Below are 17,330 nucleotides of genomic sequence, written 5' to 3'. Positions count from 1 at the left end.
AGGGTATTGACGGCGAGGATTAGTGGGTTGTAATTGTGTGATTAATTGATATATACTTCAACTGTTTTCTTGTTCTAGGGTTTAAATGATTGTCGGTTAGTTAAAGATGGAAGAACAGATCAATTTTGATATTATTAACTTGATTAGAGGTGTCGGCTAGGCCGAAATTACCAAGTTTATTAACTTGATTAGAGGTGTAACTGTTTTCGTGTTCTAGGGTTAGTGGGTTGTAACTGTGTGATTAACAGATCAATTTTGATATTATTAACTTGATTAGAGGTGTCGGCTAGGACGATTTTACCAAGGTTATGAAATTTACAAGATCAAATACATCAATTAAACGAGAACTGAGGTCCAAGTTAGTAATTACTAAATTCGGGTTCAAGAAAACTAATATGGGTCGGGTTTGGTAAACGGGTATCCAGTTTCTCATATGGGTTATGTTTTGGTTAAAAATCGATTAAGGATAATGTAACCAAATTTGTAAAGTGTGGTTTAGTGCTTGAATGATAATAACAATTATGAAGTGATTGCAAACAAGAACACAAGGATTTGTTGTGAGGAAAATCCCTTGATCTTGCTCGGATCGCCGGCACAAAACCCCGGGTGATGAAAAATCGTTTATCACCTCTTTATTAATCAAAAAATGGTGTTACAAGGTTGGAGATTATGATCAATGAATACAAGATTGCTAAGTGTGTGTGTGTGTGTGTTAATTGCTCTAGCTTGCTCTGCGATTGATAGTGAACGTGAAGTTGTAAAACTCATTGATCATAAGCTCAATAAAGAGCAAAAATAACAATAACTAAATGTCCTATCTTTGCGCCACTTTCCCACTAGTGGCCTCCAAGTCTTTGACCACGTGCTGAATGAGTCCAGTAGCGAATTATCAGGTAGACCAGGTCTTCCAGCCGTTATACCTATCAAACTTAAACCTACACATAGGAAACAATCATTAGTAATAACAAATACCGAGGATCCTTGATCCTGACTTATTGTTGGTGCATAGATGTCAGTAGTTCATATGTATAAAGTCTGTAATCGAGTCTGTAATATTGTTTATGTAATTGTTTGTGTAACAGCGAAGTTGTTGACAAGTTCGCTTAGGCGAACTTGTTAACCAAGCGAAGTTGTTGACAAGTTCGCCTAGGCGAACTTGTTCAACGAGCGAAATTATTGACAACTTCGCCTGAGGCGAAGTTGTCGTGTATTTAAGTAACCTACGGGTTACTGTTTCAGAGTTGGTCATTTTTAGGTTTTTGGTTGATCGAGTTCAGTTACGTGTGAGTCTATTGACGTGAGTCTGTAAGCATCTCGGTGTGAGTTATCAATATAACGTGTGGTTGTTCGTATTGTGTGTACGTGTGTTCGTGAGCTAATATTCTACGTCCGTAACGATCTACACAGGGATTCCGCACCTGTGTATATCGGGATATCTCGTGTGATCCGTCCAGGGAACCTACAATTGGTATCAGAGCATTTGCTCGATTGTGAGGTTCGGGATATTCACGCGGGTGTAGAATTCGTTTCATTTTGGGTGTTACCGGGACGAGTTTGTGGTGTTTTTGCTCATTCTAGCTTCCTACCAGTGTGTTTAAGACTTCAAATCGTCAAAATCGTCGTTAAAATCCGTTTTTCAGATCTGCAGAAAGTTCAAGTTCGTCAGGCGAAGTTGCTGTTCATCAGGCGAAGTTGCCGTCAGGATTCGTAGGGTTTCAGCGAAGATATAAGGAGAAGCGAAGTTATTCATAACTTCGCCTACCTTCTCAACTTCGCCTAACTCAGCGAAGTTCTTCTCAAGTTCGCCTCGTTCAGCGAAGTTCTCTTCAAGTTCGCTTCCTTTCTAAGTTCGCTTATCCTAAGCGAAGTTATTCTCAACTTCGCCAATTTACGCGAATTTACGAAGGATCCAGCGAAGTTATTACTTAAGCGAAGTTATACTTAACTTCGCCTACAGTACTGTTTCGAAGAAATTTTTCTAACTTCGCCCATTTCAGAATTTTTCAGGTTTCTTAGTCTTCAAGAAGGATGTCGTCAATCAACATTTCAGAGCTTGTCAAGATGGAAGTTGAAGCGGGGTCAGCCACAAAGGCCCCAAGATTGCTAAAAGGAACCGACTTTGTTGCGTGGAAGGATCGGTTCATACAGTATGTTAAGTACCAGGATGCAAAAATGTGGGTATGCATCCAAGATGGATATATTTCACCAATCATGCAGTATGAGGGTCGAGACCAAATAAAGAAATACAGTAAAATGGAAGAGGAGGAGAAGAAAATGTACGAAGCCGAAAGCAAGGCTCATGCTGCAATCACAATGGCTCTTCCGCAGGAGATCCTCCATACATTCAGAAAGTATACATCGGCTAGAGAGCTTTGGGAAGCTCTTGAGAGCAGATTCGAAGGAAATGTAGGCATTCGGGCCTCAAAGATAAAGCTGCTTAAAACTCAATTTTCAGTCTTTAAGTACTTAAAGAACGAATCTCTTGATGATATTATCACTCGATATTATCATCTCATGACTGAATTGAGTAACTACTCTATTTCCTACCGAGAAGAAGAGATTGTAGAAAAACTTCTCGATGCTCTCCCACCAAAATGGGAGATGTATACTGTATTAATAAGGGAAGACAAGGACTTCTCTACTTATGATCTTGAAACCGCTGTCAACAAGCTCAGAACTTTTGAGCTTAATATGGTGAGGAAAGAAACATCTATGGATCAGGTTCAAGATCCAAGCATGTATGGTGCGAAAGTGAACTCCAATACAAGTTCAAAAACTGACTCTGTCGCCTACTACTCGAAAGGTGAGTCGGGTGCCAATTCTTCACAGGAGGGGCATGTGTCAGTAAATTCAACTGGGGATGTTTGCTTTGTTGCGGGTGGATCAAGTGGTACTCAACAGACAGCAAGCCAGAGTGGTGGATCTTCAAGTTCCTCAAGCAATAATTACTCAAAGATGCCAATAAGCGTCAAATCTGCTGAAGAGCAGTTTGGCCTCTATGCTTCATTTATTGCTTCATACGAAAACTATATTCAAGGAAAAGTAGTTGATCCGGCAATGCTGGATGAAGACTATGACCAGATCGATGCTGATGATCTGGAGGAGATGGATTTACAATGGCAGATGGCCATGATAGTGAGGCGAGTGAAGAAGTTCATGAGGAAGACGGGGAGAAAGTTTGTTGGTGGCAGGTCAGGGTTCGACAAGTCCAAGGTAAGGTGCTATAACTGTCAACAAAACGGGCACTTTGCCAAAGATTGCAGAAACGAGAGAGTTGAGCGTGGTCAGGGCCGGTCCCCACAGCACACTGGAAGTACTAAAGAAGTCAATGCCATGCTGTCCAGAGAAGCAGGTGAATATAACTGGAACCTGCATTTGAATGAAAATAATGAACAGGCAAATATGGCTAAGGTTGAGAATGAAGAACGTGAGAAGACTACCGGAGAAGAGAAAGCTGCTGGTAAGGAAAAAGCTTTCATGGCAGATAACGATGATCAACGCTCCGAGGTAAGTTCTAAATCTATTTGTACTAAATGTGAGAATTTGTCTGAGCAACTTGCTACCATGACTGATCAGTATGTTCGTTTAGATGCTGAATTTAAAACTCTTAAAGAAGATCATCACTTCACAAAAGCAAGAGAAAACAGTTACAAAGTTAAAATTAAAGCATGTGAAAAGGATGTTAAAAGCTTAAAAACTAAACTTGCTGAGAAAATTGAAGTTATTGATCTTAGTTATGAGGTTTTAGAAGAAAAGACTAAACTGATTGCTGAACGTGAAAAGCAGATTGCTGACCACCAGGTGAAAGTGGTGGAACTGAACCGAAAACTGGAGCAGTTCCGAAATTCCTCAGCTATTCTTGGTCACCTTGTTAGTGATCAAGGTACCTCTACAAAGAGAGGAGGAATTGGTTATCACGAGGTTCCACCACCGTATAACCACAATTACACTTTTAACCCTAGTATACAGAAATCTGCTGATTTTGAAGTTCCTCAGACAGTTCCTATCAAGGTTACAAGTAAAGATTCAAGCGTTAGTAGTGGCGAAACGAGTTCGCCTGTTTCAAGTGTAAATATTTCTGTTACGAGTCCGGTCTCATCGGATTCGGATAAGTTGTCCGAATCTGGTAAGACAAAAGAGAAGGTAGTGTTACCCACTGGTGGAGATAAAGATAAAACTTCTAAAAAGAGTACTCCACTCAACCCGTACGTCCCACCTTATGTGAGACGAACGGCTGGTAACACTGCCTCTACATCCAAAACAACATTTGAAAAGAAAATGGAGTATAGGTGTTGTTTTCGGTGTAATAAGGTAGGACATCTTGTTGCAGATTGTCCTCTGACGCCGAAATTCAGAGGTGGGAGGCCTATTAAAACTGAGCATAAGTCTACTGGTAATTTTAATACTGTTAAAAATGAAAACCCTTTAAAGTTTCAAAATGTAACTAATTCAGGTTTTCACAGAAACAAACCTCAGTTTTACAATGCTAATAATCAAACCGCAAGATATAATACTTTCAATACACATAGGTTTGGAAGGCCTCACATTCAATCTCCAATGAGATTTCCTACTAGGACTGACAGGAATTATTCAAATGCTAACTTCGGAAAGCAGAAGTACGGGATGTATAGATCCAAGACCAATTGGTCTTGGGTCCCTAGATTCTAATTCTTTGCTTTATTGTGCAGGAACAGTTGAACAGGGCTGCCCACAGTCTTTGGATTGTAGATAGCGGCTGTTCCCGGCACATGACGGGTAACAAATATTTGTTACACGACTTAAAACCTGTTCAAGGAGCGAGAGTTAGTTTTGCTGGTGAAAGTGGAGGGAGAATTACTGGGAAAGGAACGGTGTCCAATGAGAAGATGACACTTGAGAATGTGAATTTTGTGGAAGAGCTGAAGCACAATCTGCTGAGTGTGTCGCAGATTTGTGATAAGGAGTATACTGTTCACTTCACGAAGAATGAGGCGATCGTGTTGAAGCCTGGTTTTCAAATACCAGAAGAGTGGATAGTGATGACAGCTCCACGTGATACAAATACGTATGTGATGGATATGAGGTCTACTGAGATGGCCTTGGGAGAATCATGTTTGTTGACGAAAGCAAGCGAATCAGAATCCGAACTATGGCACAGGAGAATGGGGCACATTCATCTTCGGAAGATGAACCACATTGTCAAAAATGGGCTTGTGATGGGCGTTCCCTTGAAAAGTTTTAACTTTGAAGACAAATGTATTGCATGCAAGAAGGGAAAGCAACACAAGAAATCCCATCTCACCAAGAAGGTCAACTCAATTGCCAGTACTCTAGAACTGCTTCATATGGATCTCTTCGGTCCAGTGAATGTAAAAAGTCTAGGAGGTACTTCTTACTGCTTGGTGATCACTGATGACTACTCGCGATACTCGTGGGTATATTTTCTAAAATCGAAAGATGAGACGGCTCAAATGGTGAAGAGTTTGATTACTAAAGTTAAGAACGTCATGAGTAAAACAGTTAAGTTCATCAGAAGTGACAATGGGACAGAGTTCAAGAATTTTGAAATGGAGATCTTCTGTCTTCAGAAAGGAATTGAACATCAATACAGCGCTCCGTATACTCCGCAACAGAATGGAGTAGCTGAAAGGAAGAACCGAACTTTAATTGAAGGAGCCAGGACTATGCTGGCAGATTCGAAGCTTCCTGTGATGTTCTGGGCTGAAGCAGTCGCTACAGCCTGCTATGTTCTGAATAGAGTGTTAACCGTTAAGAGACTTGGTAAAACTTGCTACGAGCTTATGCATGGAAGGAAGCCCAACTTGAGTGGTCTTGAACCATTCGGGTCTCCTTGTTCGATCTTGAAGACAAATTCGAAATTTGGAGAAGTAGCCGATGAAGGAATCTTAGTCGGTTATGTTGTTGGGACTCCCAACAGGCGTGTCTTCAATACTTCGACTTGCAAGGTGGAGGTGGTATGTAACACTGACATCACAAGTTACCAACCGCCAAAACCAAGCAATGGACCTGCTGAGCTTTTCGACTATGTTAAGCTTTTTAAGTCGTTTAACGTACCGGATTTGGAGATTTCTGAAGAAGAAGAAAGAGCTGCGACGAAGATAATGCTCGATGAGGAAGAAAATCTATTGCAAAGACAGCTGATTGAAAAATGTCAACCTTCCTCATCACACACTATCGATACCCCTGCTGCCTCAACTGAAGAAGAATTTATCAATCCTTTTCACTCTCAGCATGAAACAACCATTGATGAGATCTCTTATAATTTGGAAGATAATTTGCATGTCGGTTCTGTTCCGACCACGAGAATTCATAAAAATCACCCTTTGGATAATGTGATTGGTGATGTGTCCTCAGGTGTACAAACGAGAAGCAGCTTGAATGAACACACCTGTGTTTATACAAGCATTAAGGAGACAGGAATAATCGATGAATGCCTGTATACCTGCTTTATAAGCCAGATTGAACCGAAAAATTATCAAATGGCTTTAAAGGACATCTCGTGAGTCGAGGCCATGCAAGAAGAGTTGGCTCAATTCTAGAAGATGGAAGTTTGGACTTTGGTTGAAAAACCAAAGAATGTGCATGCGATAGGCACAAAATGGGTGTTCAAGTGCAAGAGAGATGATAAGGGGATCATTATAAGAAACAAGGCGAGGCTTGTCGTGAAAGGTTTTAATCAACAAGAGAGGATTGATTACAACGAAGTGTTTGCTCCTGTCGCCAGATTGGAAGCCATAAGATTGTTTCTGGCGTTTGCTGCTCATGAAAAGATGAAAGTGTTTCAGCTAGATGTGAAGAGTGCGTTCCTCAATGGGAAAGTGGATGAGGTTGTGTATGTTGAGCAACCTCCGGGTTTTCCTGACCCAGACTTTCCTGATCACGTATACAAGTTGAGCAAGGCGCTGTATGGATTACATCAGGCACCTCGTGCCTGGTATTCAACGTTATCGGACTACTTGCTAGAAAATGGTTTTGAAAGGGGTTTAATCGACAGTACTTTGTTTGTGAAGAGAGAAGGAAGTGACTTCCTGCTAGTTCAAGTCTACGTGGATGACATCATATTTGCTGCATCAAGAGTCTCCATGTGTCAGGAATTTGAGGCCGTTATGAAGAAAAGATTCGAGATGAGTGCTATGGGTGAACTAACGTTCTTTTTAGGATTGCAGGTTGATCAAAAGAAGGATGGGATGTTCATTCATCAAACAAAATATGTTCATGATGTCCTCAAGCGTTTCAAGATGGAGGACTCTTCTCCATTTGACACTCCAATTTGCGTCAACCACAAGTTGGGAGCTGAAATTGACGGTGACGCAGATGTGGACCCAACTCAGTATCGGGCTATAATAGGTTCTTTGATGTATTTAACTGCTTCTAGGCCTGATATAATGTTTGCTGTTTGTCTTTGTGCTCGTTTTCAGGCAAACCCAAAGGAATCTCACATGAAGGGTGTGAAGAGGATTTTGCGGTATCTTAAAGGCAAGCCGAAGCTAGGGTTGTGGTACCCGAAGGGAGGAGACGTAGAACTGGTAGCATATACAGATTCTGATTATGGAGGCTGCAATCAGAGTCGGAAGTCGACAACAGGAGGATGTCAGTTTCTCGGTGGAAGATTAGTTTCATGGCAGTGCAAGAAACAGACGCCAGTTGCAATCTCAACGTGCGAAGCTGAATATATGGCAGCATCCAACTGCTGTTCTCAGGTTTTGTGGATTCAGCAACAATTGCGCGACTATGGTCTGAATTTCTTACTCACTCCTATTTTAATTGATAACACTGCTGCCATCTCAGTAATTAACAATCCCGTGAAACATAGTAAAACAAAACATATTGACATTCGTCATCACTTCATACGGGATTGTGCTGAGAAGAAACTGATCAAGGTCGAAAAGGTCGATACGCTGGAAAATTTCGCTGATTTATTTACAAAAGCGTTTGATAAATCCAGATTTCAAAACCTAATTGAGCTGAACGGGATGATCAATCCCGAGTAACCATGTTTTGGTGTTTATTTTAAAAAAAAAAAAAAAAAAAAAACATCACTATTGCTTAAAATTAGTCGGTTACCTCAGATTGATGGACATATCCTGGGATATGTTTTGGTCCTCGTTTCTACTTAGAGAATGAGGGTCGCCATTAACCAGATGACTGAAAATGACCGGGGCGGTTATGATGTGTTTTCTTTCTGTCGCTGAAAATTAGTCGGTCATACATAGTTAGAAGGACACATACTTGTATGTGGTCGGTCCAGTTGATCCATTGGATCTTCGGGATTGCCGTTTACCTGAAGACTTTGACGTGATCGGGGTGACTAAAGTCTAAATTTTTTTCGGGAAATGAAATTACTTTTCAAGTCTAATACTTCGTAAGAAGTTCTTTGCTATGTTTAACAGAAAATTGATCCAACCGTGGAAAATGATATATTTACTATCTTTGTGTGCTTAACTGGTGAAGTTATTAGGCTTAAAAGGCTTTAGGACAATCATTGTATGTCATGGTAACTTTTTATGGTGCGTAAAAATAGATGTGATACAAATTAAAGTTTACTTGATTTTATGTGGAAACTCCTTAAGAGTTTTGCGTGTCTTCATGTATATCTTTCCGAAGGATAGGCAGAAAAGTGATTACCCAGTCATACATGAGCCCGTAAGTGTTCTGATTCCCGTGAAGAAAGCGTTTCAAGACACTGCAGTGATCCAGATTCGGGACTTGCAGTTATTTATTACTCTGAAGTCTATAAGTATCGTTTGAAAAAAAAAAAAAAAAAAAATAGTACTTATGAAGTTATTGTAACATTAGAGAGTTCAAGATATCGAGACTTCTCAATCATGGAGTAAGAATGAATACGGGATCCAGACATAGAATACTTACAAGTTAATCAGACACTATGGGTCGAAGTCAATTCGGGGTGACTTGGGGAAAGCCAAATACGCTTTGAGGATAGATAGGAGGCATCAATATTTCTGAGTTGTTGCCCACTTAAATTTTAAGGATTAATTGAACCTAACTCGTATCACAGAAACGATGAAAACCATCTTAAGTATATTACCTGCTTACAACCTGTCTCTATATGTCATAATACAGCTAAACACGGATCTATGTAACAGTCACGTAGTTAGTATGATTCCTGTTGGGATCTTTTCTGAAACGTGGTGTCCCTGACTAGACTGAAATTTGATCCCTTATTTGTTAAATTTTTATAAGTTTTTCCTATTTTTGTAGTTATCTTGTTTTGATAACTGGTTACTTAGACATGATCATACTTGTTTAACTCTTTTTGGAAGTTTCAAATGTTAATTGCAAAATGTTCAAACTTAAAGGTTTGATTTTGAAATTATAGGCGAAGTTCTTGAATCAGGCGAACTTATGCTTAACTTCGCCTAGGCGAAGTTATCCGTAACTTCGCCTGAACTACACTGACCCTATATAAGGTTTTTCAAACAGTAAATTTCATTATTTTCAAAATTCTCAGCGAACTTAAGCTCCGAGTTTTCCGGCGAACTTAAGAATTTTCCGGCGAACTTGATTCTTATTCCGATTTCGATCTTCGTTTCCAGTTTCGATTATCACTTGAGGGTACGTGTTGTCGTTATACCTCAAAAACATGTTCTTTTCATGGTCGTTTTTACCCGGTTCGAGACCTCGGGTCGTCGGACCTTCAAAACCGAGTTTTTCAAACTTGTGTTACGTGTTCATGGACGAACTTTTCGTCTTAATAACATTAATATGTTGTGTTCTTCTCTCCTGGATCGTCAAATCGTGCAAAATCATCGGATTATTGGCCGTTTGAATCTGAACAGTCGCCGATTCAGATGAAGGCGAAGTTAGGGTTTAGGCGAAGTTATCCGCAACTTCGCCTGGGGCTTAATTTCGCTTGAGGCGAAGTTATCCACAACTTCGCCTGAAGCTTAATTTCGCCTAACTCTTATCTTCGCCTAGGCGATGTTGTGATAAGGCGAAGTTAACATCAACTTCGCCTTGATCATTTTACTTAAATTTAATTAGACGAACTTACAGATGAAGCGAAGTTGTTCCCAACTTCGCCTCATCTTTAACTTCGCCTATACATTTTTGATCACAACTTCGCTCATGGTATAAAGCGAACTTGTGAGTTGCTTAACGGTTATCTAACTTGGTTCGTTTAGTGCAGATATGGCTGCTGTTGGAGGAGCTGGTGGTGATGACGGTGACGATCAGAGGCTATTCTTTCCAGCTCATAACCAGTTCATCACTCTAGATCCAGATGCAAAAGGCGTGGAGGACTACCGGGAGATTATTACCTTTCTACTGCGCTCAAGAATATTTCACGCTATCACCACTACCCTGCCTATTTCACTGCCGAATATTGAAGACTTTTGGCAGACGGTAGAGTATGATTGTCGGGTTGAGCCCCCGGTGATGCGAGCCACCGTTAATGGTCAAGTTGTTCAGTTTTCCTCTGAACACATACGGGTGGCGTTGCAATTTGGAGAAGAAACAAGAGATGACCCCACGGAGTTTGTTGCTCCTTTTCGTGATGGCGCGTTCCTAAGGATGGGGTATTCAGGTCTCTTAGGGGATACACAGCGAAGGAAAGGATTCTTATTAGATCAGTGGCGCTTCCTAATGCATGTCATGATAGTCTGTATGTCGGGACGGAAGGCGGGCACTGATGGAATGGGTGCGACGATGCAGTCTGCTATGACTGCCCTGACTTACAATAAAAGATATTCTTTTAGTCAGATGATCTTTTACGAGATCGATCGTTAGAGGAGGGCTGTGGCACGTGAGCGGTTTACGATGTATCCACGATTCCTACAGATGATTTTAAATCATGTGGCTCCGTCGCTACCTCAAAGACGCCCTATTCGATACGTGGAATGTGTGACGAAACGTATCTTTGCTCAGTGTCGCACTTCCAGCGCACGAAGCAAGCCTGAGCTGCGTCCCAGGCATACTCCGCTTTTTGGGTATCTTATTAACCCGGAGTATGTGCCTGCGGCAGGGGACGAGTTTAGGGATCCAAGACAACAATAGGCGGCAGCACCCCAGGCTGTATCAGCTGCGCCTGCTGTATCTACTGCTGTATCTGCTGCTGTGCCAGCTTCTGAGATTGATCTTGACGCCATGTTCGGCGGGCAAGGGTTGTTTGATATGGACCGGTTTGATCCACATGAGAACATTCAAGTTCCGGGTCCACAAGCAGATTTTGATGAGGTGATGGAAGAGGCCAGACAGATGATGGTGAGACATGAGAGAACAGTGGGTAAGCAGAAAAGAATTGTTGATGACGAAGATGAGGAAGATGATGAAGAAGAGGCTTTGCAGCTGGTGCGAAAGCGCTCAAGAAGGGAAACGACGGGTATGGGATTAGGAGCAGGAGAGACTTCAAGGTTTGCACGTTTTGCTCCACCTGCCTTGTCTGGTATGTCCCTTGTTCCTACCTCTGTGCAGGTATCGAGTACCAGCGCTACGGTTGTTCACGTAGTGGCTACATCGTCGGCTGACATTCCACAGATCACGGCCGCCCAGACGTCGGCTCCAGAAATTGTGTCTCTACCACCTCAAACGCGTACTCCACCGGTGGTAGTAGCATGATTTGTTGAGTCTACGATCACCACTACTGCAGGAGTATCGGGTACGGTACCACCTGCGGACACGCCCAGTTCTGACTCGGAACGGATAGCTTCACTAGAGCGGATTGTAGCTGAGCAGTCAAAGACTATTCAAAGTCTAGTGGAAGCAAATCAACTGCAGGCATCCCTCCTGGCTGAGCACGGGAAAATAATAGATGCCTTGAAGGTTTTCTTGGCATCTCAGGGGGAGATGAGCTGTAGAGGAGATGAGTTGAGGACCAAGCGTAGAGAAGACCGAGACGATGATCCCAATGCACTGGAAGATGCAGGTGGTGAGCTGCCAAGAACCTTACAAGCTCTTGGGGCTTCCACAGCTGAGGGGGAGTCTACCGAAGCGGCTGGTGGTGATGATGTAGTGATGGTGGAGGACGACGTGATCGATGCGCTGAAGGAACTTGATGATGACATGTTCAGCGACGATGTATTATTTGATGAAGATGTTCTGCCAATCAGTGAGATTGAAAAGATTGGTGCAGAAATTATTGTTGAGGATGTGATAGAGGAAGGAGAGATTGTGGAAGAAAATGTCGAACACGAGATCCCTGAGGTTGAGAAAGCCGATGTGAGGGCTGAGATGGATGAGACTACTGAGTGGGAGGAGCAGCCTAGGTGGAAGGAAGGCTGTGCTCATTGGTTTATCAAGACCAAGAAGCCTGCTGTTCCAGCCATGTTAAAGAAAAGCTATAACATTAAAGGCTATGCTGAGGCGAAGAAGGGAATCATCTGTTGGATTTATGATGAACAGATCAAGTTATTTGTGGTAAAACGTTATGATGGCATTCAATACTTCAAGAGAATGTTGAGATCTTTCAACACGTTGCCGGAATGCGAGGTGAAAGATTTGGGCAGGTTGGGCCTGATAAACAGAAGTAACAACAATATGGCAAGAATGATTGAGAAGATTGTGTGGAAAGAAGGCGTAAAAGAAAAGAAGTTTGAACTATTAAAGCCACAGAAGGGAAAGCTCGTGGAGGATACAGAGAGGGGATTGAGAGCAGATGGAAAGCCATGGATGGTGATGAAGTACAAGCCGATCCGATGCATCAAGGAGCTTCCAATGAAGAATATGCCTCAAGATGTGTTGAAGAATCTAAAATGGTGGTACGTTGATTGCCAGACTGCTGAAGCTGTGATGGAAGATGAGGATGAACAAGAGATACTTAGAATTTACGATCCGATGCATCTTGTCAACTTATCGCAAGCTGATCTGAAGATGCTCAACGAGAAAAAGATCTTTTATATTCCAGCTTGGAAGGATGAAGCAAGAAAGTATCAACGAGTTGTGACGGTGTGTGTGAGAGAAGGAGTGCACGCATGAAGATACAGGATTACGAGACAAGAGCTGAAAGATCAAGATATGAAGCTACTGCCAAGGGGGAGTCTGTTGGTGCATAGATGTCAGTAGTTCATATGTATAAAGTCTGTAATCGAGTCTGTAATATTGTTTATGTAATTGTTTGTGTAACAGCGAAGTTGTTGACAAGTTCGCTTAGGCGAACTTGTTAACCAAGCGAAGTTGTTGACAAGTTCGCCTAGGCGAACTTGTTCAACGAGCGAAATTATTGACAACTTCGCCTGAGGCGAAGTTGTCGTGTATTTAAGTAACCTACGGGTTACTGTTTCAGAGTTGGTCATTTTTAGGTTTTTGGTTGATCGAGTTCAGTTACGTGTGAGTCTATTGACGTGAGCCTGTAAGCATCTCGGTGTGAGTTATCAATATAACGTGTGGTTGTTCGTATTGTGTGTACGTGTGTTCGTGAGCTAATATTCTACGTCCGTAACGATCTACACAGGGATTCCGCACCTGTGTATATCGGGATATCTCGTGTGATCCGTCCAGGGAACCTACACTTATTCCTGGAATTCTCAACAAAGATAACTGATCCAGACACGTCTTAGGATAACATATCCTCAACATAAATTATTCGTGACCTAGCAATTTCCCCCAATTTGGCAGTTGGTGATAAGATTACAACTGTCAAAATGCATTTAAAATTCAAATCCATGCAAAAACTAGATGAAAGGACACAAATAGGGGTTAAAGTTAAAAATAATAAACAAACTAGGGATTAAAGATAAACCCTGTTTCCTTCTTATACTCTCCATCCTGGAAATATTTCATCTACTCACCACCATTGATCAGGTAATCCTTTCTCTTTTTCACTCTTTATTTTGCTTTCCTAATTATCCAATGTCTAGCGATAGTCATTTCTCGAATTCGTCCAATAACATGGACGAAGATATGAAGAGTCAAGGCCTATTACAAACCCCTTCGTCGGAAATCTGTAAATTTACCGATCCTGAAATAGATCAGATTGCATCCTTGTTTCCCCCCGGTACCATATTCAGACCCTATGATTCTTCTACACCAAGCGACGTATCATCTAAAATCTGGGTTTGTTTTCCAGCCTGCCCTTTCTTACTTGGCTATTCATATACGTTCCCAAACTTTACCCAACGATTCTTCACCCTTACAGGCATCAGCTACATCCAGGCGATGCCAATGATTTGGAGAACTTTATTGACCCTCGAAGAAATCATCACTGACCATGATCTAGAGTTCGGACTTTTTGAGCTTTCATATTTGTATTCTCTGTACACCCATGTTCCAGCCGATTCTTGTTTAAATCCAAACCTCACCAACCAATCCCGCTTGACAAAGTCACTCAAAATGGCTCTTTTTGGAAAAGCCATTTTTTATTCTTTAGACGGGATGCAATTCCTAATGGGAATGTACTTCCAACTAGGTGGATTAGGCGGGGTAGGATCATTATAACTTCGTCACTTTTTTGATAAAGGTTGAAACTTTAATGCTACCTTGCTTCACTTTTTCGCTGTTGATAACTTTGCAAAGTTGGCTGAGCTTCTCGGAACCAAGAAGAGAGTAGCTGCTTTCCTTGTACTGAGCCCCACAAGTCGGACTTTTAAAATCAGGATCCTTGACTCTGATTCAGAAACTGAATAGTCAAATATCTCACTTCAAAGTAACATGTCAAGTAAGTAATATTATAGAGATAGGTATATTGATTTTGTAAGAAAAAAATGAAAACTTATCTGTTTTGTTGTATTTGTAGACATGCCTAAGACTGCTAACAAGCCTGTTGCCCAATTTTCGCTTGATGATATCGACCATTTGATTTCTCTAAAGTTAGTCAAGAAGGAACCTTCCAAGTCCACCCTGGCTCCTAGCCCTCATACTGTGACTACTATAGCTAAGGCTCAGTTGTGAAGAAGAAGAAGTTACTAGAACCCCAAGTAGAATTTCATGAAGTTGAGAAGCAGCTTCACGAGGCGGTTACTCAAGTGGTTACTCAGGTAAGGATCCCAGCTTCTAGCCATGGAAATGAAGATGAAGGATGGGATAAAAGCAGCTACTGATGAAGCAAAGATGTATGCTGCCAAATAGATCTCGCAAGCAAGAATCCAGTTCGTGGCTGAAGCGAATGAGCCCTCTTTCGACAGGGCTAACTAGGATGTGGATGAATGGAAAAAATCTTTGGCTAGCCTGGGCGTGGTAGAGGAAGAGGAGGATGTTGGCGAGGAGAATAAGGTTGCAGAGGAAGGTGAAGATGTAACTAGTGGTGCAAAGGATGTAGGTGAGATGGGTGAAGGAAAGGAAGCATCAGTTGATGAGGAAGCTGCTAAGGCGGGCAATGAAGGATAAATAGACAAAGCTAGTACCCGTTTTTTATTTGATTGTTTATGTTTTTAAGGATATTTGATCATGGTCTGTAATAAACAATAGTAATTAGGATAAAGGATCTATGATCCTTAAGACATTTTTCAGGGGTAGCAAAGGTGGAGGGATCCTCTGTTTGTGGGGATGAAGCCTTTGATGCCTCTTTGTTTATTTTCCTGCACTTTGATGAACAATTAGTAACAACTGCTTAACCCGGGTGGATGGTCCTCTTTTGAATTGTGAATTCCGAGTTAAGGATTTTGGTATGTCCAGGTGACTTATGATTAATAATAACTTAAAACTTTTGATTATTTATGTGTTATTTATTATTCTGAAAACATATATGTTATAGTTTTAGTTTTATTAAAAGTTTTGAGAAAAGTTTCAAGAATACCTTATCCTTATGAAAACAGATTAAGAATACTGGATCCTTATATCTATAAAGATATAAATCAAAACCAAATAAGCATAAATTGTTAAGTTGAAATCATACCATAAGGTCCGATTAGACTTAAATTACCACAAGTGTTGATATCTTCATGATTCTTGTAGTATGACCTTAGGATACCTGATACAAATAACTTACAATATTAACTAGGATTAAACCCAACAAACTGGGGACAAGCCCAAAAAAAAGGCGGGCAAGCCCAAATAAACTGATGTGAAACTGGGGATTCGCCCGAACCAGGATTTAGCCAAAACTTAAGTGACGTGAAAACGCCAAAACCTTAGCTAGCATGAAAATGTTAGAAAACTTTGTCTTGAGATAACATGAAAATGTTATAAACCGGGGGTATGGTATGTCTACCATAAATCGTAGGATCCTCCATATAGCCGAAAACAACGAAATTGTCAGCCATTAAGCGTGTACTGGTCCCGTTGTCCTGAACTATACTTTTGATAACGTGCGCTACAGGAGAGAGTGTAGAAACTCTAATTCATAAGAAAGGTGAAACCCTTTAAACATGGGAAGATATGACCATTGGGGGTCACATCTTAATCGTGGGCTAGGCCAAGGAAATAGTAACGTTCCTTAAGCGTGAAAGAGAGGTGGCCAACCTCTTAGTCATTAAACCTCTTATTGAAATCTGCATTGTTACTTACAACCTGGAAAAGATAAATGTTAAGAATGTATTACCCTTAAGTTAGTAATGTAATTCAAAAATAAATAAATGATAGAATAAAATTTTACCAACTTGAGGATCCTTAATCCTTTAAGGATCCACAATCCTGGCAAGACAAAGTACTTCTTAAGATGGATGGCATTCCATGCCCTTGGGAGTCTGTCACCTTCCACGTTAAGTAAATGATATGCCCACTTACCTGCTTCATATTCGATCAAGTAGGAGCCTTCGCACTTAGGTGCTAGATTTCCATCTGGTGGATTAGTTGTATTTTGGAAACCTTTCCTCAAGACTAGATCTCCTTCTTGGAATCTTCGATTCCTGATATTCTTGTTGTATGCCCCAACCACCCTTTGTTGATACGCTGTCTTTCTGATCTTGGCTAGGTCTCTGAGCTCATCAACAGTGTTAGGGAAAATAATTCTGACACTGAGGATATGTTATTCTTGCTGACAGATTGGATCTATTATCCTTCTAAAGGGCTCCGGAGCTATGACAGGATCAAGGATCCTCAACAGTTGGTATTATTAACAATTGTTTCATGTCTGTAGGTTGTTATTTGATGAAGGTAACGACTATAAGACTCAGTCCACCGCCTAATTCGGTACTTGGACTCCTCAAGCACGTGGTCAAATGCATGAAGGAAGAGAGTGGAGAAGATGGCGGATTAGTAGGAATTAGTTGTTATTTTCTTTTATTATTTAAATCGAGTTAAGATCAATGCTAAAAAACACATAAGCACACTGGCATACTCTAGCTGATTATTCTCTGTAACCACACACACTTAATATCATTGTATTCATTTATCTATAACTCCACCCGTTGTAACCTTTTTGATATTAATAAAGTGGTGATCGACGAGTTGTCATCACCTGGGGTTTTTTTCCATTGATCTAATCAAGATCAAGGGGTTTT

Source organism: Bidens hawaiensis, unplaced genomic scaffold (genome assembly GCF_021521415.1).
Source record: "Bidens hawaiensis isolate Kalapana, Puna unplaced genomic scaffold, B.hawaiensis_p1.1 tig00007954_1, whole genome shotgun sequence".
NCBI lineage: Eukaryota > Viridiplantae > Streptophyta > Magnoliopsida > Asterales > Asteraceae > Bidens > Bidens hawaiensis.
Note: the sequence above shows the minus strand (reverse complement) of the source record.